Consider the following 8,485-nt stretch of genomic DNA (forward strand, 5'->3'; position numbering starts at 1 on the left):
ATTTTATAAAATTCCATTCAGCACTTGAAGAGTCATGTAATGGAACCTTCTATGAGATGTCACCACATGATGCCTATGCAAGTGTTATATATATCAACTTGATGCTAATTTGAGTGTTGGATTAACTTGGTAACTTGTTTAAATAAGTTGTTGACTCATTTATAGAATTGCATTCGTGGGATTGAGTTGAAACAACTCCAAATCCTGTTGAACAGGTATCGATCTTGCAAAAATTTTAGTGCACATGCGCACAAATTTTTTAAATTTGATTAATTCATGTAGGTTGAGTTTGCATGTTATCTTACATCAAAATTAGTGCTAATTTAAATTTAATCGAGTTTAGAACCGCTTCACATTGATTTAGTTGCATATATAACAAATTCAACAGGTTACTTAGACTAATTACTTGACCTGTTAACTGGTCAAACCAAACGATTCTAGTTATAACACTAAAGTATAAGAGATGTGTGCAATAAGGAAAATAAAATAACACTATATATGTTTTATGATTAAAATTAATGTTATATTTCATTAATATATATTAACTTTTAGTACTAATATGTTGATTTTTAATATAATTTTTAGTATAAAATTGCTGAAATAAACTATAATTTCAATTAAAAAATAACACTAATTATAATATTACAGATATTTAGTATATATTTTTTTAAATCAAATATACTTCTCATGCTATATAGCAATACCTTATAGAAGAAACTATTCCACTTGAATTCTTGTAAGGAACCACATGCACTAGCACCTTTTCATGAGGTGCTGCAACATAATATTAAAACATTATGTTTTTTCTTTTAAGCAGATGACCCTATTAATTCAAGGTGAAACCTTTTGCATACATAGATTATCTCTTACGCGAAGTTAATCTATCTTTAATTAATTTTTTAACATATTTTTACAATATTTTTTGTCAGTATAAATTTGTCGATCTATCTTAAGAATTGATTTGTCTTTAAGTAAAATTTTATAAAATATTTTTAATTAGCAGGGTGGATTCATGGCCCTAACAAAAATAAAATATTTGACAAATATATACATTTTGTAATAATAGAGTTATTAGACAAATTTATACTACATTTAGAAAAAAATAAAAAGTTCCTTTTAAAAGAGAAATAAAATATATCCTAAATTTTTTTGTTTTAAATTTTTTATATAATTTATTGTTTTAAAATCAAGCAGTTAAAATGAAAATATTAACAATAAAAGTATAAATTAAAAAATAATTAATTGACTTTTTGTGTATAAATTGTTATTTATGTTAAAAATTAATTAAAACTTCAGTTTTGATAAAATTATTAATGATGTCACAAATTTTTTTTAAAAATAAAGCTTTAAGTAGATGTAAATTTTGTATTTAATTTTGTTGTTACTTTTGAATTAAAGATATTAGAATAATAAATTTTATGCATGTATATTTGTGTGTATGTGACTACTAGTTTATATAACTTTTTGAATTTTAACGATATCATCAATTAATTATTTTAATACCTTCAAAATACCCAATCAAATTTCGTGAGGAATTTTAAAAATTTCCAAATGATTTATTTATCAAATTCTTGATGCGTAGAAATACTTGAATAGGGATTAGTTAGTTTGTTATGTAATTCTTACGCACAATTTAAGAAATTGTCTTCGTTGCTATTTTATTTTTAATCATAAAATTATTATCTAGTGTTTAGGTTATTTCTTATTTTAAAAATAATTGATTTTTTAATTTTATTATTTCTTTTTACAAATTTTTTAAAATAAAAACTGAAATAAAATAAAATACTAATTTCATAATTAAAAAGTAAAATAAAATGTCAGATTTGAGAGGCTCGTGGCTAATATTTTAAGAATTCTTTTCCTTTTCTCTTGAGAGAAGCTAAAAGATGCGCCGTTAGGGTTTCTTTCCCTAGCCACCCTTAGAGGGTCGTGAGTCTACAACGCTCAGGGTTCATATATGCGGTGTTCACAAGGAAGAGTTTCTTTGCATTGTCTCCGTTACTAGTGGAGCTGAAAGAATAGAACGTCACGAAGCATAGAAGAGATTCACAAAAGAACTGAATTTGATGGATCGGAGCACAAAGAATGTCAAGACAGATGCATAGAGCGCAATGGAGATGAAAATCTTGAACATACATGAGGACAAAAATCTGGAGCTTTGAAAGGAAATTAGGTATCTTCTATACCTAGTTTCCCTAATTCTTGCCACTTATAAAGATATTATTTTAGAGTCAAATAACCTGGATACTAGATATAAACCTTAATGATGAAGATACAATGAAATATGTGTTGGATGACCTCAATATTCTTTCTGAAGACAAAGATAATTCTGATTTACCTATAAATAATACAAATTTTTTGCCCTAATATCAAAATCCCTATTATGAGGATTGGTGTTCTCCCCAAAAGTTCACACTTATTATTAAGTTCCTAGGAATGTCAATTAGCATTAACTATTTAAACTAAAAATTAGGTAACATTTGAGGAAAAATAGGGCCTTAAAAATTCTTGTTTTAAATAACAATTTTTTCCTAGTCAAGTTTGAAAACATAGAGGGTTATAAGCAAGTCCTAAGGCCTTGGCTAATATTGGATCATTACCTTTTAGTTTAGAGATGGAGATTGATAAGTGTGAATTTGTGCATGTTTTTATAGTCTAAATATTTATGAGTGACTATTATTTTATCATATTTTTACACTAATTTCTATGAATATTGTGGATTTTAATATGAGAGGGCCAAAACTAGGTTTTGGATGCATTTAGGGCATTTCAGGTCCAAATTAGAAGAAAAATTATGTTTTGTAGCAAGTAGCATGCCCATGGCATAGCAACAAACACGAACATGCTTCAATACACAAGCACAGCCGTGCTTATGGTGATGCACAGCTGTACTTACTTGTGTGAAGTCCAAATCTAAAATTTTTTTAGGGTTTTCAAACCGTATTAAAGAGACAGAAGGGGCAGTGAGTAAGGCATCCTTTTGATATAATTCTTTCTACACCTTTTACACATCTCTTTTATATCCTCAACCTTGGTATTGGCCAATCGTCGATGATTGTTGGAGCTTTAGGAGCACAACTTGGGATCAAGAACTCTTCTCATCTCTTCTCCATTGGATATGCCTATAATTTGTATTTACTTTTCAAGTTCTATGAATTTGTTTAATATTGTTTTTATTTTCTTTTATATTATGTCTAGCTAAATCTGTAGTTATAGCTGTGGTGGATTCTTTGCAGGACTTTATGGAATCTTTATAATTAATAATAATTTCATATTTCCTTTTCTTGATTAGTGTTTACCCTATTGCACTATACTTGTGTGTTCATAATCGACAACTCTTAAACATATCATAATTAATTATATTGTAAACAATTGTATCACATATAGTTAATGGATCTATAGGGTAAAACAAAACAAAGAATTGGTGGACCAAACTTAGTTATTCTCTTTCAATTGTTATTAAATTAATAGATCATAAGCTCTTTATGCTTTCTCTTTCTTCTACCTTACATGATCATTAGGGGTGGTAGTTTAGAGAATAGACTGTTAATATTGTATGATCATTAGGTGTTAATAGATTTAGTATAAATGAATAACAATCTTAGGAAAATTGAAATTAAAATTAATCTAAAAGAGAACATAAAGAATTATAAAGGTGAAACCATACATCCTAGGTTCTTCTCAATTAGTTTATTATTAGAGGTTGTGTTATTTTAATTTATTTAATCTATTTTATTTTTAAATCTTTATTTTATTTAATTTTGCATTCTTTAAGTTCAAACAATTAAAAAAAAATTTGGTAATTGGAAACAATCCTTGTGGGATAATATTTCAAGAACTTATTTTAGAACCATTTATTACTTTTCAACGAATACACTTTCCCATGAACAAAATTTTAGTGTCATTGCCAATGATTGCTTTTTTAATATTAAGAAAATCTCATATTTGATTGATTTAAGCAATTCTTATTTTGCTTTAGTTTAATTTTATTTTGTTTATTTACATTTTTTCTATTTTAGTTATTTTGTTTTATTTGTTTTTATTTTTATTTTCTTTTAGTATATGCTTACTCGTTCTAAGTTTCTTGCAAAATTTGTTTTTGACCCAAAAATTTAAAAGAGTGTAGAAAGAAAAACATGATAGAAATGAGGACAATCCAAGATTATATGACACCCACTTTTAAAGGTAGTACTGAGAGCATGGTAGCCCCTAATTTAGAAGCCAACAATTTTGAATTGAAGTTGACTTTGATTAAATTAGTTTGAAACTCTAGACTATTTGGAGGGCTAGCTGATGAAGACTCAAACCTCCATATAACAAAGTTTCTCAGACTCCCAGACACCATAAAGTACAATGGTGTGACCAAACATGCTATAAGGCTTCATCTTTTTCCATTCCCTGTTACAGAAATGGTGATGCATGGTTCTTCACACTCCCACCAAACTCAATTACAACATAGGAGAGCCTAACTTAGCAATTTTTAGCCAAGTGTTTCCCTCTACCACATTCTGCTAAGCTTATGACATAGATTTCCAACTTTTAACAATATGATTTTGAATCTCTATTTGAAGCATGAGAACAATTCAAAGGGCTTCTGAGAAGGTGCCCACATCATGATTTTCCCATATGAAAATAGATGCAAATTTTCTACAGTAGACTCTTACATTCCAATAAAGTCACAGTTGGTGAAGCAGCTAGAGAAGCCTTCATAAGAAAATAACCAACTGAGGTTTACAGATGACAGCTACCAATTTTCAAAGGCACACATACCCTCATAAAGACAAAAGAAAGTTACTCCAATCTATCAAGCATAAAGCAGCAAACCAATAGCAAATAAGCTAGAGATTATGTCAAAACAGATAGAATTTCTATTAAGGGCATAAGATTCATCAACAAAACTCTCTACAACTCTAGAAATTGAGGAGGCTAACTTCTTGGGCAACAACTATAATTCAAGATGGCATAATAAGCCCACCAATTTGTGGGAGAATGGCTAAGGAGGCCAAAGTTCAAATGTCTATTGTCCTCCCCATATGCAATCTCAGGGAACAAGACCAGTGAGGAGAGAAGTCTCAAACTTTCAATTAGAGCAAAGAATATCAAAACTTGAATCACAAACGGAACAACAAAACTTTCAATTAGAGCAACAAGCCCAAGTAATGGATCAAAAGTTCTCAGATATAAGCTCTAACATGAAATCTCAGTTATAAAATATAAAAGCACAACTTAAACAACTTATTAATCTTTAGAGTCAAAGGACATTGGGAACATTGTCAACTCAAGCAAAACCTAATTTCAGGGACCAGTGCAATGCCATTATTCTTAGAAGTGGGAAGAAAGTGTAAGAATCACAAAAATGAAGCACGTGTATGTGAATGCCCGTGCTTCAAGGTATGCATCTAAAGAAGCATGACTGTGCTATGAGAAGCACGCCTATGACGATGTAATAAGCATGGTTGTGCATACTCACGTGTAAGGTCATGCTTCAAGCTTACTTTAAGGCTAGATGATGAGGAAGTCATTTTTCAAGTTTTCAATTCTTTAAAGTACCCTTCTAGCCAAGAGTCCTGTAATTGTGTGAGTACTACAAATATTGCTCTTCTTCCTTCAATTTTTGAAAAGCATGGAATGTCAAAGAAGAAGATATATAAGGATGAGGAAAGACAAAGGCTCAAACCACCCACTGATAAGCCCCCAAATTTATAGCTTAAAATTTCTTCTCTTTATTTTAATTCTCCTCCTTTCTCATCCTATGATTAACACTTCTAATGTGACAGGTGTTATGGGGGAGAAGTTGTTGGGAAGACAACTATACATTAAGAAAGTAGCCTCTAAGACTCTTGTCTTCTTTCCACCATAATGTAACAAGACCGTTAGCCTCATGACATTAAACAAATGCTTATAGGAGGTAAACTGAGTTGTTTATTTCATTTTCAGTTACCTTTCTTTGCTTATTTTAATTTTATTTTATTATTATTTTTTTAGGATAAAGGATAAGCATACTATGAACTCAAAGGAGTCAAGTTGATAAATGATTATGCACTTTTTTGGACTTGTGTAATACCAATTCAAAGCTCTCAAATAGACACTTTGAAATAGACTTATCAAGAGTCCCTTTCCATTCTATCTTAATTGCCCTCTTCATATATATTTTATTATTCTAAACATTGAGGACAATGTTTTATTTTAAGTATGAGGGGGTTCCCAATAATATGATTGTTATTGCATATTCTTATCAATACTCCTTATCAATCAGAAGTATTTGTAAGACAACTAAGACTTATTGTAGCTTATGCATAAAGAAGTGCCCAGAAAAGGCTTTAAGGTTCACCTTGACTTAGGCTAGAGTTCATCCTGACCAAGGCTCACCTAGGTTCAAGGTCCACCCTAGTCAAGGCTCACTTAGGCTCAGGGTTCACCGTAACTGAGTTTTGTCCCTACCAATGTGTGAAAAGCATCAGAATGATCTTAAGTTTCATCTCAGTCAAGGCACTAGATCCTTTCCTGCTAAGGCTTATCTAAGCTTAAGGTTCACCTTGACCTAGTTTCATCTCGGCCAAGGCTCACTTAAGCTAGGTCCACCCTAACCAATTTTCTTCGCAGCCAAGGTGTGAAGAGCATTAGAATGACATCAAGTTTCATCTTAGCCAAGGCTTAGGATCCATCTTAGCCAAGTCTCACCTAAGCTTAGGGTTCACCCCGACTAAGTTTTATCTTGACCAAGGTGTGGAAAGCATTAGAATGGCTTCAAATTTCATTTTAACCAAGGTTCATAATCCATTCGGTCAAGACTCACCTAGGCTCAGAATTCAGCCTGGCCAAGTTTCATTACAGTCAAGTGTGAAAAACATAAGAATGGCCTCAAGGTTTATCTCAGCCTCAGCTCAAGGTTCACCTTGGTGAAGGCTCAACTAAGCACAAGATTCACCTTAGCTAGTTTTCAATCCAGCCAAGGTGTGCCTATCAAAAGAGCCTCAAGTTTCATCTTGGGTGACACTTACGCTCCATCCTGTTCAAGGCTCACCTAGGCCTAGGGTTCACCTTAGCCAAGGTGTGAAAAGCATTAGAATGGCCTCAAGTTTCATCTTGACCTAGGTTAAGGATCAATCTAGACCAAGGCTTACCTAGGTTTAAGGTTCATCCCAGCTAAGGTGTGCATAGTGTTAGAATAACCTTAAGTTTCATCTCAGCAAAGCTCACCTAAGCTCAAGGTTCAACCTAGTAAGGTTTCATCTAACCAACAGGTAAAGAGCCACAAGTATGCTTATATTCATTTTATACATAATGAAACAAGAAATTTTTTCATAAGTGTTTTTGATATTCAAATCAGAGATCATCTTTGCACTTTGCGTCTAAAGATATGAAAAACATGTAGCCAACATCAAAGACTAGGTGTGAGGAGTACTTAGGGCCTAAAAATATGAATTAAATATAGCCAACATTGAAGACCAAGTGTAAATAGCACTTAAGGCCTAAAGATGTGAAGAATATCTAGCTGATATTGAAGACTATGTGTGAAGAGAACTTAGAGCCAAATGATGCAAAGAGCATCTTGCCAAAATCAAAGACCAAGTGTGAAGTGCGCCTTGTGCCTCAAACTTATAAACCAAACACCTCACTGAAAAGAATTCATATTTCATTCACTTTATCTGAGCTTTCTCACTTCACGACAAACCTAAGTTGGAAGGCAACTAATCCAAAGTCAAACATTTAAGTCCAATTCAGCCTTAACTAATACATCTTAATTGTCACGTATACTCTCATCCAAATTTTAATACTTCTGAAAAGTAACAACTTTTTCAAGCATGTCATGATTCACTGCACATACATGAGATGCATTTTCGTTCATTGATGGTTATAGTGTTAGGTGTATTAAACAACAAATACATCAACACCTTTATAAAAAGAAAAATCCTTTGACCCAGGTACACTCTCTCACAGCTCTATACCTCAACTCTAGCCAAACAATGTAACTTTGACGTTATAGTATTTCTTGTAGAAACATCTTCCATTGGAGCCTTTGAGAGTTTTGGATCACCCCTCAACCACCATAGAGTGTCGTCAATCCAACCTTTCTCTATAGAATAATAGTGAAATTGATAACAAAGTATCTCTTACCACCAAATGTATTACAAATATGAAAAGAGAAAAATAAAATAAAATCATATCACTAAGTTAAAATGAATAGCAAAGCTTTCAAAAATAATTGTGTGAAAATCTTGCATTATTTGCTTTGAATGAATAGAAAAACTTCATTTATTATTTTTATAGTGACAATAAAGGAGAACTCGTATCTCAAAATTACTTTCACTATTGTTATTTATCAATGTTCTTGTTATTCTCAAGGTTGAAAATTTATAAATTAATTTTTTTATCATAGTAGACAAAAATTAGGAAAAAAATGATCGGATTAGGATACTTGTAAAATTTTTTTATCAAAATGAACAATTTATAGTGTATAAACTACAAATCACCCAATGAACAG

The 8,485-nt window shown here is 31.3% G+C and overlaps 1 non-coding gene across 1 annotated transcript; it reads right to left on the reverse strand.

Moving 5' to 3' along the window:
* Window positions 1–4,513: 4,513 nt before the first annotated feature.
* On the reverse strand, window positions 4,514–4,620 carry LOC113851720. The gene has a single exon (XR_003502288.1). It is a non-coding gene; the product is annotated as a small nucleolar RNA R71 (small nucleolar RNA).
* Window positions 4,621–8,485: the final 3,865 nt, after the last annotated feature.

The sequence above is a fragment of the Abrus precatorius genome, unplaced genomic scaffold (genome assembly GCF_003935025.1).
Source record: "Abrus precatorius isolate BTA unplaced genomic scaffold, Abrus_2018 Scaffold9, whole genome shotgun sequence".
Lineage (NCBI taxonomy): Eukaryota > Viridiplantae > Streptophyta > Magnoliopsida > Fabales > Fabaceae > Abrus > Abrus precatorius.